Source organism: Pithys albifrons, chromosome 10 (genome assembly GCF_047495875.1).
Source record: "Pithys albifrons albifrons isolate INPA30051 chromosome 10, PitAlb_v1, whole genome shotgun sequence".
Classification (NCBI taxonomy): domain Eukaryota; kingdom Metazoa; phylum Chordata; class Aves; order Passeriformes; family Thamnophilidae; genus Pithys; species Pithys albifrons.
In genome coordinates, this window is record NC_092467.1 from 15,083,147 (window position 1) to 15,103,452 (window position 20,306).

Here is a 20,306-nt window from a genome sequence, read left to right on the forward strand (position 1 = left end):
AAAAACCACTGAAAGATTCAAAATTAAGGATTTGGAGGGCCATATAATTCCCATTTCAGCTGATAAATTGTCTGCAGAAGTTGTGAGCTGTTTTCAGGCCTTTACTGAAAATTTAGGACTACCAGCATGTGTGCCTGTACATACACCCCTACATGTGCCTCACCCTCGTGATGATGAACCACAGCAGAAACACCCTCCCTGTCTTGTTCTAACCGAGTACCTGAATCTGGGAGTTTGTTTGCATGTTCCAGATATTTGCTCTGCCAGATTTGACCGCAGGAATGTGAGGCCAGTGGGCTGAGCCTCTGAAGCATGGAAGAACTGCATTTAACCTAGAGTTTGCACTTTCCATCATCTCCAGGAGTCAAGCAGGAAACTCCCTGGGAGAAGTCAACTAAAGAGGCATTATGCATGCAAGGAGGCTGGTGAGACTGTGTGAATGCCAGTGGTCTTTGTTATTAACCAGCTCTCTTCAAACTGGCTGAGGAACTGAATGGATCTGTCAATTCAGTCTCATCCCTTCAAATGACAGGAACAAAATCACCATTGTAATGTTTTGGTAAAGCAAAATATTTTTATTTTCTGGCAAATGTTTAACTCATGCAGACCTGCTGCCCTCTTGAGATGTCAAAGAAACAGGCTTTTCTAGTCAAATGCTCCCAGCCTCACCAGCGTGTCTTATCCCAATGATGAAGTGCTCTGGCACCAGAAGTCACCTTCTGTGTTCAGCTGAGCTCAACTGGAATCCTGCTCGTTAGCTGTGCTGTTAAGTGACTCTGAAAACATTACAAGTCCAGAGCTGTGCTGCTGTATTTCAAGTGATAACAAAAGTTCCCTGGATAAATTGAAGAAGTGTGGCTTTTTGTTGCAGCAAGTTGGGACCACATAAGCAACTCCATCGTTGTGGTAAGGCAGCAGAAGCAGTCAGTGTTTGGAGGAAATGGTTCATAACCTGATGCTGAGATGACCTTTCTAAGAGATACAGCCATGAAACAAAGATACTGGGGGCTCCTGGAGTGGCAGTAACATGGTGGGACAGGTGAAGGAAGCAGAAGGATCAAACAATGGGAGAGAGTGAAGAGAAAAGTGCAATACAAACACAAAAATCCTTTGCCGTGCTTCAGGCTTACACTTGCAATCAGAGTCGTGGGGCAAAAAGCAATAGTTTGGGAAAAGCCCTTCTCTGAAGACCAGCAGAGCATGCCAGAAGGATGCTGCAGCCGCTATCTCTGCAGCCAAAGGGAGGAGCAAAGCCAAAATCTGCATGGGGGTGGTCTGCAAGGGTCAGATCCAAGATCTGCATTGCCCTGAGAGTTGGGTCCAATGGGTCCCTAGAACAGGGGAAGGCCCTCTGCCCACATGGGGTGTCACAAGCAGCTGGGAGATGCTGGGCTGGATGCTCACCACACAGGTTTGTCCCTCTTGTTTTTGCATCAGGTGAACCCAGGTCAGCTACACTGGTACAAAGGAGCAAATAGATTTGAATACCTGCAATGTAAAGGTGTAACAAACGAAGACTAAAATGCTGCTAATGAGCCTCATTGTAAATGGGTGTTATTTCCATCTATCACCTGGAGATCAAAAAACTAAAAAAGTGAAATAAAGCTGCATGTGTTGTAAGGGGCCAAAATTTCTGTGCTATTGCTCTGCCCTACATGGTTCTCTCCTGGTGTCCCTTGTGCCCCTGTTCCCTGCTGACCTACTCCACATGGAGGGCTGTTCTGGGGAGCCATACTGGGACTGTGGCTGCTCCCTGGTAGGAAGAGGGAGAGGTTAGAGGACGTAGCACCAAAGGGAGGGCAAGAGAATGCACTGGGAGAAGGGAGCAGATGATAAACCAGCTCCTCAAGGCAGGGCCTGAGGCTGATGTGTTGCTGTGGTAAACTGCCATGCCTGACAGGACTTGTCCCGTGCCAAGCGTAGGTCAGCTTTCCTTTGCCTTAAGAGGGAGTTGGTGTGTGTGTTAGCTAAGCCCAGAAAATAGTCAGTGCTGCACTGGATCTGGTCATGGACAGTTGTGGTATCCTCTGCTGCCCTGTGATTTGCAATTTCTGTTCTATCATTTACGTGAATTCATGCTCTTGCTGTCTTCAGGTTATTTCATCTAAGCAAGGTTTGAGCAAATTCACCTTCCTTCAAATCATAAGCACAAACACCTTTGACATAGTTTTTCTTCTGCTGGTGTCTCTGTATTACTTACTTTGTATATGCCCTTTTTAAAGAAGCTAACAAGCCTGGCCCTGCAAGTCCATTGACTCTCAGCAGAATATTTCTTTCATTCCTGAGGTCCCTTTCATAACCAGTTTGCATATTAGCATCATTCATTAGCATCCATCCACTTTTTCTCTTTAGTGTTATTGTGCAATTCACTTTCTTTTGTAGTACCTAAAGCTTGTAAAACAACTGTTTGCCTCCCAGTGGGGAAGAAGGTATCTGTAATCTGTGTTTCGTGTCTTGAGTCTCTTGAAAGGACTAGAAATCCCAAATGCAGTAACTTGTGGGTTTTCTGTCTTAGAGAATTAGGATGTCTTTGCCTTACTGAGCAGGCAAACACTGAGCAGTGCTTGATCAATAAGAGGCATTGCCAGAGGTCTGGTATAGTCTACCACAGCTGACAGTAAGTGTTGCTATAGGCTATGGAACTAGGAATATAAAATGTCAAATGACAGTAATAATTCATGCATCCTGGGACATATAAACCAAGCGCATGTCAATAGCTGTGGCATGCTCTGCAGAAAATATGCAGGATTTAGATGTTGCAGAAGTCTGTTTTATTTTAAACCACACTTTTCTTGGTGAAATATAGACTTTCCCTGTTCGTTAAAAACATTTATTTTTGTTTTCATGTTGCTACTTCTCTATTAAGATTCTAGGAACCATGCAGCTCAAAAGAGGCCTTGAGATTCAAAATGCAAAATCTATGTATTTATTAAAGAAAAACACATAAAATATTTATAAAACAGAGGGTGCAATACTATTTGAGATTCATAGACCATTTTAGCATTCATAAAAGCAAATATGGTTCTCATGTTGGCTTCACCTGGAATCAGACTTTACTAGAGGGGTTACCCAGGAAGGATCTGCCTTAAACTTATTACAATCACTTTGCATTTTACATGGAAAGCAGAATATCTTGTGAAGTAAGAACTTCTCCAACATTCATCTCTTAAAAGTACTTCAGGATAATTAATGTTGCTTGTGTCTTATGAAAAGATACAGAATAGGGTGAATTACTGCACCTGAGAGGGTGCAGCAGGGATAAGAAGACTGTGTCTATCTGATATGTGTTCTTTGCTGTACCACAGCTGCTTGGGAATCTAGAATTGATGGATGCTGTTTTACTGGCTAAGGCTCCCACAAAAATTCTTCAGGTAAAACTTTAATGAGAAAAGGGAAAAATATGTTCAAACTGCCCCATTCTTATGCTTTCAGATGTGTGTTCCTGTGCACCTCAGTTGTGGATTGCCAGACCTCACTTTCTCTAAATCTGCCTGAAAATAAAAGGGCAAGACAGAGTTGCGTGTTGCTCACAATTATATGAATAGGCCTTAATGTGCAGGTAATAATTCTAAAAGAATGTAAAACATTAACAAAATATTAACTAAAAAAAAAAGGAGAAAAGGGAAAGTATCACAAAGAAACTCACCACACATAATTTAAATCTCATCCTGTAAGAGGCTGAGGATTCAAACGCATAAGAATTGTCTGCTCTTCCAAGTGACAGCAATCCCTCCTCTTCAGATTTGCACACTTCTGGCTCTCAGTTGGCTAATTCAGAATTTTTAAAAATTATATATTAAAATAAATAATCTTAAATATAATTTACATTATTTGAAGATTTTATGTAAAGTGATTTTGGTGCTGTGGACTGCACCTACATACACAGGCATTAATAGATATATTGGCACTTCTTGCTTAAGATAGCATGAGACAGAGATGATAATGATGATGAAAATAATAACAATAAAATAAAGGCCTGCTAACTGTCTGAGACCTGAGAAAAGGGATGTCTTTGTTCTGACAAGAACATCTTGGCTTGTTCTGCTCCTTTGGCTTGGTTTGGGGAGGACGTATTTTACTGTCCTCCCATGATACTTGGCAAATGTAAAGCTGTCACCTTGGATCCCGCTTCTCTTTGTATTAAAAGAATGTCTATGGTGTTTATGTTATGGGGGGGAAAGTGCCATTTCCACTTATTGTATTTTCTTTGTCTCTTTTCTTATGACTATACTGTTTGGCAGCGGCTGAGGGGCCACTTTGATGCTTGTTTTGATGCCATGGTTTATTGTGTTGCACAGTTGAGCCTGTGGTTTTCCTTTCTAATCAGAACTGGCATACTGGGTGAAAAAAATACAAATAAAGCTTTTCTATAATTACGGTTTTCTCAGAGAGCCTGCATTTGTTATAGCTGCTGGGGTACTGGAAATCGGTGTTTGTAAATACCTATATATTCTGATTTGTTTTCAATCTCTGAGGTGTTTTTATCTGTCTCTGTTTCTCACCCCTGGCCATTCATGCAAACAGGTTTGCCTACCTGCATGCTGAGCAGCTATTGCCTCAGGAACATACCAGTCTGTCTGTGTTACTCAGGTTATTTGCATGGTACAACCTTCACCTTGTTCCCTCTTCTCACTCTAAGGGATTAGCATCCAAAGAAAACCAAATCAATCTTGTATCAGTTCAACCAGGAAAACGAGTAGCCAAAATTGCCAGAACGTTACTGCTGACAGCAGGACAGAGAGCAGCTGCCAGGGTTTGATGTGCTGCGTGCTGCCCACCTCTGCCACGCTGCTCTCAGAGGTACACGCTTTCACCACAGGTGTTGCTATAATGAGACTCTTCTGTGCCCACAGAAAGACTCACTTGCTGGCTTCTTCTTTGCCCCGTGCTCAATGTGGTAATGCCAGTCAGGACTTGAATAACACCTACTTGGATGTATTTATTACTTTTTCCATATATCTTCTGGCCATCTATGGACTGAAGAGGAACCACTCTGTTCCCATTTTACTGATGGAAAAGGAAAGACACTGAAAGGCTGAGTGGTTTGTCCAGGATGGTAGAGCAAATCAATGGGAAAAAAAGGGATCAGGCCATTCCATGTAGGAGTGCCATTAACTTCCCCACGGGCTTCCTGATGAAGGCATGCAGGTCCCCAGAGAGGCCACTTCCATCGCAGGAGTGTTCCTCCATTATTTCTGTCAGATTATTGCTGTGACTAGTGGAGAAATGCAAAATGTATTATTCATCTCTCCTACTCATAAAATCAATAACTATCAAAACCCAAATACAATTTAAATCAAAGGGCACTTGTTGAGTGCAGATCCTACTAATTAGGTATGATTTTCCAACAATTTCTTAAATTATTTATCCAAGGGATGGGTAGCAGGCACTTTATATGTCCTAGAGCGAGTATTATAAACCTCTTGTAATGATACAGCAAAAGTGAAATGTAGTGCAATGCAGCGTGATTTGTAACCTCGATGAACTAATGTAATATCAATAGACATCAATTGTGCAAAAAAGAAAATCTCCTCCTAACATCTAACAAGATATGTCAAAAGTCAATAAACTTGTGAAATGGACATGTATCAGTGAAGGTTACAGATTGTGCTACTTAGGAATCAATTAAAAATGTAATATCCACCTGCTACTGAAATTATTAAACACCATCACCAAAAAGAAGGTTTACATCATGCATGGATGTTCATCATAAGAGCAACTCCCTTCAGGATGACTGTTGGCTCTGTAAGCAGTTTCACTGTAATTTAGGGCCTTTTTTCTTATGCTGGTATTGCTTAGTTAGCCCCATAAACAACATACAAACTATTTGTGCCGTATCTAGTTAAGTACATTTTCCTGCACAGAAAATAGCCAATGGTTTTGAAGATTTTTGTGTAAAAACTAGAAAGCAGCTTTCCTGTAAAACGAAAGGTTTACAATTATCAGGTTTGGAAGATTTTTGTGTAAAAACTAGAAAGCAGCTTTCCTGTAAAACGAAAGGTTTACAATTATCAGGTTTGGAAGATTTTTGTGTAAAAACTAGAAAGCAGCGTTCCTGTAAAATGAAAGGTTTACAATTATCAGTCAACAACAGATCAATGTTCTTCAATTTTTAATAAGAATTTTTCTTATGCAGCTTCTTTAGATCTTTATTTTCAAGCTTATATGCCCATCTGTACTGCAGATCTTGATTCCATCACACTAGCCATGCATCAACTGAAAATTCTTGGTCCCAACAAATAGATGTGATAACCTCTACTCAAAGAGTTCCAAATCAGTGATTCAAAAGAACAGTATGAAATACAAGATATGGTTTCTCCCCAATTTTTAAAACAGAGTGATGAAATTTTTCAATTTTTGAGCATTTTACTTTTCCCCTTGTCATCAGATGATAATCTAAGGGCAAGTCTAACCTTGAGACCAAAACTGAATAGCTGAAAGTGGAGGGAGGTGCTATGACCTCAAAACAGCAATATGTGAGGGGATGAAGTATAACCACCAGAGTAACTCAGAGCTTAAACTTTTAACTCAGTGCTTTCCTCTGTAGCCTTAGCAGTGTTCCCCAAAAAGCCATCAAGATCCTGAGCAAAAAGCTGTAGCAGTGTAAAATGCCTGTGTGCTTCAGCTGCTGCAGGCAGCCTGTGATCATACTGTACTGTCGGCAGTACTCAAGTGCAATTGTGCAGCCGGGGATGCAAGGCAGAGCTGTAATTCAGAATTTCATGGCATTTTAAAGTACGAGTCAGAATTTTAATGGTATTTCAACCTTCCTTATTAGTTGCACAAAAAGCATCTTTCACCCAGTGTTCTGAAAATTCCTTCCTAGTGATCTGCAAAAGAAATTTTTGAAAGTCAGAGTGTTGGAGGTTGAATGCTGGGTGTGTGGAAATGGATCAGTGTGCCTGAGAGGATGGGAGGAATATGGGATTCTGAAGAAGCACTGAGTTAAGATAACATTGGATAATAATGGTAGTAGCAATAAAGTATAAAAAAGCATGCCATGAATACATTGGATATACAGGATAAATTCAGCTTCATTTATTGAGTTGTCCTGCTTGTATTTTTGTTGGACTTAATTAACAAAAGTTTATTGGCAGAGTTCAATCCTGGAGTGTTTGAGTTCGAAGTCCTAGCGGCATCAAGTGAAAACAGACAATAGTACATTTAATGTTTTGCATTTTCTCATTCAATTTAAATGTGAATGAGCTATCTGGAAGGAGTATCAAACATTGCAGATACTGTTTCATCGTATATTCTTCCTATCTTCATTCTTTTCTTCTGCCTAATACCTTTCATAGAAGTTTAAAATGTGCATGACTGTATATGTGATTATACAGTAATGACAGCAAAGGTTACCTAAATTAACACCATGGACTAATTTTATTTTAAATGGAGGGTAGGAGCACATCTGTTTCAAACAGCTTTGTAATATGCCTTTTGTGAGTTCAAATCACATACAGTAATGGCTGCTTAAGGGAGCTCCTACACACACAACTACTTATTTGCAATAGTACTAACAAATGCATCTATAAAATTACACTAGCATTTTGCTGCACTGAAATAGGTTCCCCCTCTCCACTCCCCTTGAAAATTCAGCCTTGTGTTATTGTTTAGTGGATACTAAAGAAAAGCATGTGCTCTTTCCCATTGAGGATGTGTTATTCACTGTATAATTCTATGGACTAGATGTTTTGCATTTTGCTTGCACCTCCCTTCAAGAAAGGTATGACAGTTTTTTGTAGTTACAACTAACACTATTTCCAGCCATGAATTGTAATAATTACATAACATTATGAATATAATGCTTATTTATTGAGGTAATAAAAGCAAATCAAGCAGTCTAGATTATATCTCTGGATTGTATTCACAGGTTACAAGTGTGTGGTATTGCTGTATATCACATTGATTTAGGAAGGGTGTAGTTTGGAAATGATCACATGTGGAAGACGCCATCTGAGGGACTATATCTTATACATGAGCCTACATCAAATAGCTCACTTAAAAGGCTTATTCTTGCTTGAACTTGAAATTCCTGTAGATGGGATGTTTATGCCAGAATGATGGTGGTGCATAGACCCAGGGAAACATCGAGGGCTGGAGAGCCTCAGCACTCCCTGGAGAGGCAGTCCTGTCATCTGTGGGAGCAGAGCCCGACTTTGAATGCAATGTCCTATCTCTCTGTGACTCTAAGGCATGTGGAATTGTTCAGCTGGCTTTAAGACATAATAGTTTTTTTTAATATTTATTGTTTGAAGGATTCTTACATGCATGAGAACTTCTTTTACTCTGTAAAGACTGGCATGCTGCTGTGGCTCTACCCATGGCTTGCCATGTTCAGGGAGAACCAGATGCCATCTCCATTCACAGGAAGCTGATCCTACTTTGACAGTTAGAGAGGTTTAACATAATTCCCAGGTCCCTCTTAATAAAGTTGAATAATTGGCTTGTTGTAGCATTCCCAGCCCTACAGTGTGAACATCTTTTACATGTCACAACCGCAGCCTCAACCCAGCTCCCTTGCTCAGGGAATGGAAGGGAACATCTTGGCAGCCACTGAGCAGACCAGGAGGCTCAGTGCAAACAGGGAAGCCACAGGGTAATGGAGCAGGACTGTGACAGACCTTGGTATCTAACCCAGGTCTTCTGAGCATCCCCTTAGCCACCCAAGCATCATTATCATTTGTTAGGTGGTCAATTTTCTGAAATGAAAAATTTTCACTTTCCTCTTTCACCTTTTACATAGGATGCACATGAAACTGCTGTGCAAAAAGAGTATTTCAACACCTTTTTTAGTAAAAATGGGCACAAGGAAAGCAGGTACAAATTGCACAACAAATTTTCATCCTAAATATTGAAAATATATTTAATTCTGTTTATCCTGAGATTTAAAAGCCAAAAAAAAAGGTAAGTAATTGTAGCAGACCATCTATTGTGTATTTCCTCAAGATCTTTCCAGTTGTACAGAATAATGCCATTTCTGAACTTCAATAATTTTCACACAGAAAGGCACATCATTTTGACAGGACTCAGTAAATCATTTAAAATCATAAGGGATGCCATTATGCAGACTTTGTGATAAAGTTAGGGTATTTTTCTGCAGTTGGTCTTCAATTTCACTCTAGATGTTAGGTGACATAAAGCTCAAAAGGAGATTCTGGTACTACTCTCCCAGAGATGAGATCAACACTTATGAGTAGATGTTTTGATGACACAGCTCAGAAAATTGAAGGAATCATTATTATGGAAGGACCAAGGTGATAAGTACTGTGTTATATATGAATAACTGTTATTCAGGCAAGCCATGAAAGGTCATAATCCATTATATTAATGTCATAAATGTTATCATAAACTGACATCAGGATGGTAAACTGGGATTCTTACACTTTTAAAAGTGCTGCTGTTCTTAAATGACACATTGTCCTGGAAAGACAAGTTTAGAATTAATTTTTCTTTTAAAATAAAGGACTTTAAAGATTTTCAGCATAACAGAATTAGTATTTCAAAAATTCTTTTTTTTTTAAATTTTATTTTAAAGAAACTGGCTGAATTGTCACAACAGTATCCAAGATATCATGGTGAGAGAGAAGAAATCAGCAACACAATAATTTTTTGCTATTTACAATCCCCCATTGCTTTATTTGAACTATAGCTTTCACATGTACTTCACTCGGACATCTCCAGGCCATTTGCCCACATACTGAGGGCCACTCAAGCTGAGGACTGGGAACAGGAAGAAAAAGGTGGGAGGTCCTGCCCTGGCTGCTGAACACTTCAAGCCAGGACTGCACCTTTCTGCAAATCACTCTCCTGACATTATTTTTTTTTTAATTTCAAGAACTGGAGTAATATTCAGGAATGTATGACAGTGGAATGAGAGCGTGTAAGTCATATTTTATATCTTTTGTATTGTTGAGTATTTTCACAACCACAAAGAGCAGGCAGCTCAATGGATGTTACCAATGCATGGCTCCTCTGCATTCATCCCAGGCACCCTGAGGGGTATCACCAGGCACAGAGAAAGCAGCCTGCTCTCTAATGAGACTTTCTTCTTATCAGCACTGCTGGGTGCTCCATCCACTGCTGACCAGCTAGGAGCTAGGAGTAAATTATTGTCATCTCATGTAAATCTGTTCACAGCATAGGGTCCCAAGCAAGAGTAAGGGAGGCGAACTCTGAGCCCATCCAAAATCAAAGCTTTGTGTACACACTCACTAGCATTACAAATTCTACACATGAGTGGTACTGCCCTGAAATGTGGGTGCATTGGAGGTGAAACAACTACCCAGTTAGGAGTGGACTGCTCAGTTCCCAGAGTTTGGGAGAATGGTATGGTAAACCCCAGAAATGCAAGAGGAATTTAAGGTGAGTTTTCACATCCCACACAGAGGCCAAAAGAGAAAAGCAGGGTAAGTACTTCTGGAAAGTGCCATGCTGTATTTACTGACCACATCAGATCAGAGCCATGGCTTTATGGCAGACTTAAAATGCAACCTGTCCAGCAGACTCATGCTGATGTATGACTGTGATAACATTGACGTAGGCAGGAGAAGGCCACCAGTGAGTCACCACACTACTTCCTCCAGAAGCTGGCTGTCCACCGTAGACATCCCATTGCACTGCTGCTCTAGTCTGGCTTATAAATCACCCATCTAGTGTGACTTGTACAATCTACAAATAAGCTGTGCTTGTACCATGCAGGTAAATGTTCAGGGTGAAACCAATATGGGCCAACTTGAATTACATAAACAACTGCAAATCATTACTTCAAATGAGAGCATAATGCCTGGAACCACAGACAGGAAAATACATTTACAGACTATCAAATTATCTTGGGATAATAGTGTAATGCTTTTCACTGCTGTACTTTTTGTTCTTATAGCTGAGCAAATACTACTACACCTGGAAAAGTCTCAGAATTCCAAAGAGAAGAGATTTCATAAGTAGAGTGGTTCCACAGGAGAGACTGCCTTTTCTGTGTTATTTTAGGGAAATATTTAAAAAACCCCAACAAACCAAAAATGTTGCTTTTTATGACTCAGAACTACACAGAATAACACCTGATGATAAACAAAGCCTTTAGACAATTTGTCTGTTTTATAATATAACCTGCAAAGTACTTCCTTGTTCATATGAGATTACTTCTCTCTATGATTGCAGCAAAATTATTTTGATCAAATGTGTTTTCAGAACTGGCAAAATCAAATCAAGTAGCTAAGCTGCTATAGCAGTTTGCATGTACAAGTGCTGCATGAATATAAAAATTTTGAGCACATTTTTAGAGAAAACAGTAGCCTTTGAAATCTTGGAACTAAAGATTATATATATATATATATGCGCCATAGTGCTTTTATTATTTCTGTAGAAGTATATGACATCCAAAGTGGTTTTGGGATACTCCAAGGCGTATTAAAGAGCATTAACTCCAGCACAGCTGGGAACATCCCCAGATTCACTTATGAACAGATATTTCTTATATCCCGTATGCTAAGTACAGTTAGCATACAGACAAAAGTTAATTTAGCCTTGGTCATTGAGACTAATCCACAGAGTAAGCCTATTAGGTGAGTTTCAGCATCTACATCCTTCTGTTCATATCTGCTTGTCTCACATATGTAATCTGCCTGGATGTCACAGTTTACATCCTGTTTTCTTTGGAGGATAATGAAACCTGATCGGTGTCTTCATCTCCTTCTCTGTCTCTCCAAGAAATATTTCTCCTTGTCAGCTCCTCCTTACCAGCACTCTCTGATGTGGTCCTTAGCCAGGTCCTTTATTAAGGGGTAGTGCATGCAAGGCTTGAAGGAAACCATACCATTTATCACTGTGCAAAATGGGTGCAAAAAGTATTACTTCCAAGACAGTAAGGAAATAAAAAGTGATATAGTAATTTCTTAACCTGAATTTTCTCTACTTCCTTTTCTCTCACAAAGCCCTGGCATATCACTATTTTAGCAGCACTCAGTCAGTAGTTGCTTTCTGAAGACCTATATTTCAGTTTAAGTCTTGCAAAACTGAACTGTAGGCACCTCAGTAATTTTAGAATAGCTTAGTCTGATAGGTAAATTAAAATTAGGGAAAATTAGACCATTTCTAATGAGATCGTTATTACACTGAATAATGATGATTATTAGTTCTGCTTAATAAAACTGTCATCCAGTGCAAAATATATATTAAGGAAAATTACATTACATTATATTTCTATCAACTCAGATATTCGGTATGTTGCTTTCCCGCAAACCATGGGCAAAATGAAATGTCAGACAGGGCTTCCTTTTCCAAGTAGGATCAATCATGGGGCTTTCAGAAGCAGCCCTTTAAAGCTCTGATCTAAAGCCCATTAAATCTAATGTTATGAAGATTTCTGCTTACTTCTGTGTTATGCAGATCAGGACTTCACTAAAATAAGCAGTGTTCTCTCCTATTGTCTGCTAAATACCTAGACAAGAATACAGTGGTGCATATTTGACAGTATTATTAACTACTAAAGAAGAAGAACTTGCAGACACACATTCATAGCTCTCTTGCCTCAGCAAGCTCCTTGCTTGCTGGCACACTCGCTGTTCTGTTCTGATGTGCTTGGCAAATTAGGAGATGGACTTTATAGGGTGAGCTACACGTTTTATTTTCAAGGTGAAAACAATGAGGAATAATATCTATTGACAAAAATGAGATCCTGCTGAAGAAACTTCAACACTGAAGCCTCAGACAGTCAGAGGTGAGGCAGCTCTGCAGAAGCCTCTTGGCTGTCCAGAGACACGGCTGGCAGGGAAATCTGAGTGCTCAGAATTTATTTTTTTTTTTTTAAAGCAGGAACAATATCAAACCTTGCCTTCAACAAGGACTGCTGTTCTGAGGAATGAGACCCATCTCTCTGGGAGGGTGGTTCCCTGCCTGTGTACTGCCACATCTATATGCCAGTAAACTGCCAAAGGGGGAGGAAGGAAGGAGGGAAGAAGCCAAGTGTGTTTCTGCTACCCCACTTTCTCTGTGTAGGATTTAACGAAAAAAAAGGATGTATTTCTGTGGAATAATATGGTACAAACTAAGGCACACGTTTCTTATAGAGAGGTGTTTATTACAGCTACATTAGCAGTATATTTTATAGATTCTGAGAGAGATTAAATAAGCAGCAAAAACTGCATGAGTCAATATGTGTCTATGCCAACTGACCTGGTGAACCAGGGCATGGATATGAGTCAGTCTTTCTGTGGTGCATGTTGAAACCTTGAAAAACATTTTCCCATATAATTTTACTTTTTAGAGGAGTATTGCTCTTACAAAGAGCAATGTATTAAATGAGAATGATAACATGGTTAATAAGTCACAGCATATGTGGTTCTAAGGTTTTTATTGTGCTTTGAAACATTTACTAATCAACAAGATTTCTCCTTTTATGAAGCCCATTTTATAAAGTTCCATAAACCAGGTTCAACAGCCACAATTTCATTAGCATTATGTTGTTGCCATGGTAATGTGGTAACAATTCAATTGATGGGCTTTTCATCCTGGGCTTATTAGAGAATTGCTCTTCCTGTCAAAGATACATTTATATGGAAACACTAAACAGACCTTATCATTGTAGCACTAGCACAAAATATCATCACATGCTAATTTGGATAGGAACGTATCATGTTATTGGCATCAGACATGGAAATCATCAGAGACAGGATAGAAGTTACTAAACATTACACATGGCAAAGTCATCCTCAAAAATTAGGAAAGTTACTTGTATTGTTTGCTGCAGTATCTGAATTTGCTATTGCAAAAGCACTTGACTCTGCTGTAATCATTCTCTGAAATGTTGTTGGGAGGGCACAGTGCAAATGATAATATTAGAGGAAACAAAAGCAGTAACACACTGAAGAATAAAATGTGAGCTGAAGATATGTTGGTCCTTCTCCTGTTTGCATGTTCTGCAGCATGCCTTGGGGAAATTGGTACCAAATGCAACACCTTGTTTTCCAGGTCTGTAAAACTGAGATAATGACCCCTCTCCCTCTGTGCAGATCACCTGGTGAATACCAAATAATGAGTGATAGTTGATACCACTAAACATTGTTATTAAGTAAAGTAGCAATGTCTTTAACAGCTCTAGGAAAATACACTGGACAGGTCTACAACTTGAGAAATGTCACTGGAAGAATCTGGACTCACCCAGGGAAACACAGGAGAGTTGGCAGACTGAGCAGGTTTAAGAGTACATATGCACTTACGGAGAAAAGATACTCAACTCATTTAAAAATCATGACAATTCATATGTTTTTTTAAAATAAAGAATGTTGTAGGCTACAGGAGAAGCATCTGCAGCAATCTGAGCAAGGAGAGCAGCAATACAATATAAAGCAACATCAGGGTGGCTTGTATATTGTATGTTAAAATGTTTTCTTGTGTACTTTCAGTGTTTTTGGATGATTGCTTCCCATTTAGATAAGAAAAATCTTTTTCCATCCTAATACATAATGTTTAGTCTATCTTTTCTTAGCTTAATCATGTTGTGTCCTTTGCAGCAACAAGGGTAAATTACAGACAGGAGAATATTCAGTATAATCAAAGATGTGTTCCATTTTACATAAGTTTTGTCTGATTTACAAAGGCAGTATCTTCTCCAGCTGAGTCAAGAAAGAGAGACCTTCACTTGCAGATAAGAAAACCTCAGAGGCTTCTCCTCCATTAGGAACCTATTGTTGATATAATAAAACCCCCCACACTATTGTTGCCACTATAATCTATATACTTTTACCATGATATAGCCACAGGACCCAGATGAGACTGGAACCTACTTGTACTAAGCACAGCAAAACCACACAGAGTGCCACAGTTCCTCCTTCAGAGAACTTATAAGGCTAAGAGCCATAAGAGAGACCATAGAGGAAAGAAAAATAGAGAGGGAGAGACAGCTTAAGTAATTGAATGAAGGTCGGTCTGAAAAGAAGCGAACAGCAGAAGCAGTGCAGATCTCCAGTCCCTGTATCCTCCATTGGGTTCTCTGCCCTGCTGGGAGAAGGAGATATTTGTAGATATCCTCCATCAGATTCTGAGGATTCACACTCTAACTCATGCACAGAGCCATGCTTTACCCCCTAATTTCAATGGCTGCATCTGTGTTGCTGAGCAGGGGCAGCCTGAGGCAAAGCTTGAAGTCAGCTGTGAAGCCCACCCGAATTACCTATTAAAACACCTTCAGGCTGGCTCCAGGGCAACCCTGTTAATCCTCCCAGGGACAAAGGCTCAGGGATACCCTATGTTTTTTAAACATGTTCAAGGGCACCAGGGTCAGGGTACCTGCCAGAGAAATATTAATGTGTTTCAACACCACAACCAAAGAAATAGGGATCAGGCTTTCTTTCTCAGCAGCTGGGACTTTAAAATCCAAGCATGAACAGATGGAGGGAGGTGGCGAAAAGAGAGGAGATTTTGGTCACAAGAGCAAGAAGTCAGTGTACACCAGAATTTGAAAGTTTTGATCAGGAAGCAACATGATGTCTTAGATTAGGAAAGCATTGGCTTGGAGTTTTTCTTGCTTTCTCTTTCTCTCTCTCTTTAAAAAATCCATATAATGTAAAACCCTTAAACTCTGAGTGAAGAGGCATTCATCTTCTGATCGGCAAATACTTCCTTTCACTGTGTGGTGCCTGCTGACTTTACTGCTCTTGCAGCCTTTTAAAATGCTTCCAGGAAATCTCATTAGATTTTAACTTAATTTTTTTTATTAAGGAATCTTAGGAGAGTTTATAATAATCCCAATTTAACTTTTTAATAAAAACTGCAAATGATAGGCTAGCATAGATTTGATCTCATATACATATTGGAGGAAAAAATCTGATTTCTAGTAAGATTTGTTAGCCGGGGGTTTGTTGTCATCATATTAATGAATATAAAAGCTGTCAGCTTTAAAATGGCGATATTACAGTAAGCCTGCATTCTTTATAATGGTTTGCATTGTGCATTCAGTATTGATGAAGATTAAGATTTAGCACGCAGAAGTAATATCCATTATGATGGGATAGTCCACAGTGAATTGAGTAGGACATTTGCTTAATTAAAAGTATTTATCTTAGATGATTTAAGAAGTATTTCCTACTACTGAACTGATGATGTAAATTAGTTTCCTATAATCAGTTCACCACTGATGACTCCTTGTATGAAATAGAAGACAAAGGTAAAAGAAGAGTCAGAAGAAAGTAATAGATGCCACTGTCTTGGAATTTAAAAGAGCTTTGGAAAAAACGGTTAATTTACACTATGTCATGAACAGGAAATACACAAGAGTACACCCGTAATACAGAGCACCAAAACAGAGCCCTAATAGTGTGCACTTCTAGCAGAAAGTTTAGAAATCAAAACATGAGCAAATGCCCAGATTCCCACTCCTACCCACCAGACCTGTGCCTCAGAGACACTGGCATTTGGGAAGCAGAGCTTGGTAATGAGGTGGTAGAGAGCCCAGGATGGGATGAAGCCCTGTAGCATGTGTGGGGTGTCTTGTGGGGTCTCAGCAGGGGCTGCCCTTGGTTTTGGGCAGGATGCTGGGGACCTGAACTGCTGTGGCTGCTGAATTTGGGCAGAGTGGAGAGCAAGGCCAGAGCTACAGGGAGGACAGGAACTGGTGGAACTTGCTCCTCTGGGTGGCTTTAAATCTGTTTAAAAAGGCATACTGGGTGGTTTTATAAAAATATACTGTGTGTTTTAATCTGTTATATGAACATACTTTTAAGAGAGAGTTGCAATGGGTGGAATGTTTCAACTTACCTCACTGTTACAGCTGCACAGCCCAAGTTTCATGGACTAGTCCATCCTGCTTCCTTCCTCGCCAAGCGAAATGACCCATGGAAAGCTGTAGATCTTCAGTCTGTGGGGACAAACTAACATCAGCAACTTCTGGGGGTGCTGCTACAAGGTAGGGCCACATTTAACTCCTTTAAACCACCCATTCAACTCAGGTGTGCTGCTCACATGAAAAACTCATGACTCCCACTGCAGAGACCTACTTATTCACTTCTTGGGAAACCTCCTGCCTGTGAGGCTGTCCTCTGAGGAAACTGGACCTTCCATCAGCCAGACCCAAGAATAACTAGCTAAATAATTTTGGCTGAGGTTGTTTGACAAAATCTTCATAGATAGAACCAAGAGAATGGGGAAGAAATATTTCTCTTCATGCCACTACATTTTTTTTCATTGTTTCTTCTTGTCTCCTTTTTAGACTCCAGGCATTTTTCCTTTTGACATAGGAAGAAATGCTATGTCCTACTCCAGTCTTTTAATTTACGTTTTTTTTTTTTTTACTTCTAATTATGAGTATTCATACAGCAAGTAACATTTATTGATATATGTTACAGTTCTGAAACACTAGAAAAGTATCTGGCCTATTCTCTGCTAATGCTTAGATGACATTTTAGGAACAGGAACCACCCTGCAAAGGGCTAGGCATGCGCAGAGCACAGAAGCTCTCAGTAAAGTGCATGACTGCAAATTCGGTTTTGATCTGTTCATGTAATTTTCCAGGTGAGCCTCGGATTCTGCCTGCAGTCTGCTCCCAGATGTCAGCCCCATGATGGCAGATGGAGGGACATCCGGAGCCCCGCTTCCCCCCAGCACTGCTCCCAGAGCTGCCACACACCATGGGACCCCCAGCTGCCGGATGCCTCTCCCAGCTCGACTGCTGGTGGAGATGTGTTGGGGCTGACTTTGCCCTGCTTGCTGCTGCCTGCCTGCCTTGTTCTTCTGAGTTATGCCCCAGCCCACTCCAGTCCTGTTGTGCTGCTGCCTCTGAGCTGTATTGACTTTTCAATTACCACAATATACAATGCAGATGCTGTGTAAAACAGCCAGTGAGTCTGGAGTGCATTGAAATCAGCAGAAACACAGCTAACTAAAAGTACTACTATAATACCAGGAGGCTGATTGGAACCACAAGATACCAGTGTCATATCCTGTGGCTTTTATGTTGGTAGATGTAGATTTTAACCATTAGAATCTAGCTATCCAACAGATAACAACCAGAGGAAATGGGTCTGTGTATCTTTTGTTGTGACTAACATACACATTTGCCAATAAATGGAGGATTTGGTAAACTGCCAGAAGAAAAAAAAAACAAACATTTGAGATACTTACAAATATAGATGGGCATGTAATACGGAGTAGCATCTAACTATGTGTAACTTAAAGAAACTCCCTGATTACACACAATACATTCAAAGTGGTACATCAGGAGAGTTCTGACTTTGGAAAACCAATGTATGGTGACATTGTCAACTCTAAATTGAGGAAAAGAGATAAGCAGCAAGTGCAGTTCCCAATTTACATATTTGTACAAGCAGTAACAACCTCCCACATGATAATGATGTTGTTATATCTGTGTGGGGGTAAAATGCTATGACAAAAGAAGAAATAAGAAAAAATACAATAATGTTAAGTTTGCCTGTTACTAACTTTCAGAAAAGCTCAACAGCTGGAATTTTAGAATGTGTTATGTAGACAAATGTAGAGAAAGCAACACATTAAGTGTGGTTTTCTCCAAAGTAAAATGAAATAGGCATACAGAGCAAATTATTGTATTCAATACTTTCAGGGTAAATTCAAGTTGAGGATTGTGAAGTAATTTGAAAATATTAATGAATTAGCCCCACAGCTAGCTTTCAGGTAGATAATAATGATAGTTGTTACTATAAATAAATATTATTATTATCATTCTTGCTCCAAAGAAATGAACATTAATGCATAGAGAATTTTTCTTTATCCAAAGTCTATTTTACTACTGTAAACATCCTTCTCTAGAACTATTATATATGTTAAGATTATAATTTTCCAAATACTGCGTGTGACACTATTCAGTTTTTAAGCTCTAAAAACCAGCCAACTGAGCTTCCTTGTGAAACAGTGCCAGTGAACATCTCCATTTGCATTTGAATTCTCAAGCAGCAACAATCTTGCTTTAAAACAGTGAAAAAAAAAAGAATCATAAAAATCCGTACAAGATCTGTCAAGGTCCCATCTGTGACTGGGTATCAGAATATCACTAAGAAGCTCTGAGAAACAAAGTTCATTCCAAGTCTAACGCATAGTGCTTTTTGGTCGATGAAATTAATTCAAGTAGGGCAAAATGAGGGTGCATACTATGAAAAACTGTTCCTCCACTGAGGATTGAAAGAAAGCATCATCAGTGCTGTGTGTGTGGTCTTGGGTTTGGTGTGTGTAGCCATCTTTAAACACTAAAGGTTTTACACAGCAAAATAATCTGTGTGCTCAAGTCTCCTTTTGACAGCCAGGTACACCTGCTGCTCCTCTGAGGCGTGGCAGGGAATGAGTGATCTCTGGTCCTGACAAGATGAGGATTTAGATTACATATGATTGTTGCAAAAAGCAAGAATTCATTGCCAGCTACCTGAAGTAGTATGGAAAAAAACCCTCCACCCTGGCCTAGAAAATCCCTTACAAACATATTTTTCTCCTTCTGAATGGGGATATATGAAGGTTAGGGACACTTATTTGCAGGTTACATATATATATATATATGTATATATATCCTCCTCAGGATCTTAATCTTGCCTATTAATGAATAAACTCTAGGAAATAGGAGAACTAAAACATTAACACCATTCTAATGCACCATATTATTTTTCTTTCCCTTTTTTTAACCGTTAGAGTATGCAAATGTTCAGTTAACTGGTCCTCATGTTTTCTCTTTATTGAATTGCTTTCACTATGGCAAATAAATATTCATAAAGAAATGTGGACAATAAATCATTTCAAATAGTTCAAAGACTTTTTTTTCTAGACTGCATTTATTTTCAGCTGTAACTCGCCTTTAATATTTCATTCAAAAGACAGACTTCTAGAAGGACAATAGAGATAATGTGTCAAGTAGTAATTAAAACAGGGAGTAATGATTAAAACCATTTTGATCTACATTGTGCTCTGCCAGATTAATAATCTCCTGTGTTTGTTAGGATGAATTCCTACTTGGTTTATACAGAAACTCAAAATAAACTTCTGTTTGAAGACACAGAAGAAAACAAAATGTTTGAACCCTGAGCTTGTGGGTCCAGAGCCCTTCCCATTTCTGGAGTTTAGGTATATCTTCTGTACCATCCTAGCAAGGTAAACCCAAGCAGGCACTGTCCCTCCTACTAATATTGTGATTTCTCTGGGAAGTAGGTACAGATGTCAAGCAGAAGACAAGGAATGGCCACCCCAGTGAGTACAGGTAGATGTAACCTGTGTCCCCATTTAGATTTAAGCTGAGAGCTTGAAAAGAAAGGAAAGTTAAAGATCTGGTTAGCTTATACATTTACGGATCTTGGTTCAAA

The 20,306-nt window shown here is 39.5% G+C and overlaps 1 long non-coding RNA gene across 4 annotated transcripts in view; it reads left to right on the top strand.

Moving 5' to 3' along the window:
* Window positions 1–19,762, top strand: part of LOC139676214 (uncharacterized) — a 44,407-nt gene extending 24,645 nt beyond the window's left edge. For all 4 annotated transcript variants that reach the window (XR_011698620.1, XR_011698619.1, XR_011698622.1 and 1 more), the window contains 2 exons: window positions 16,763–16,897; window positions 17,503–19,762. This is a non-coding gene — a long non-coding RNA (uncharacterized lncRNA). The remainder of the gene's footprint in view (window positions 1–16,762; window positions 16,898–17,502) is intronic.
* Window positions 19,763–20,306: the final 544 nt, after the last annotated feature.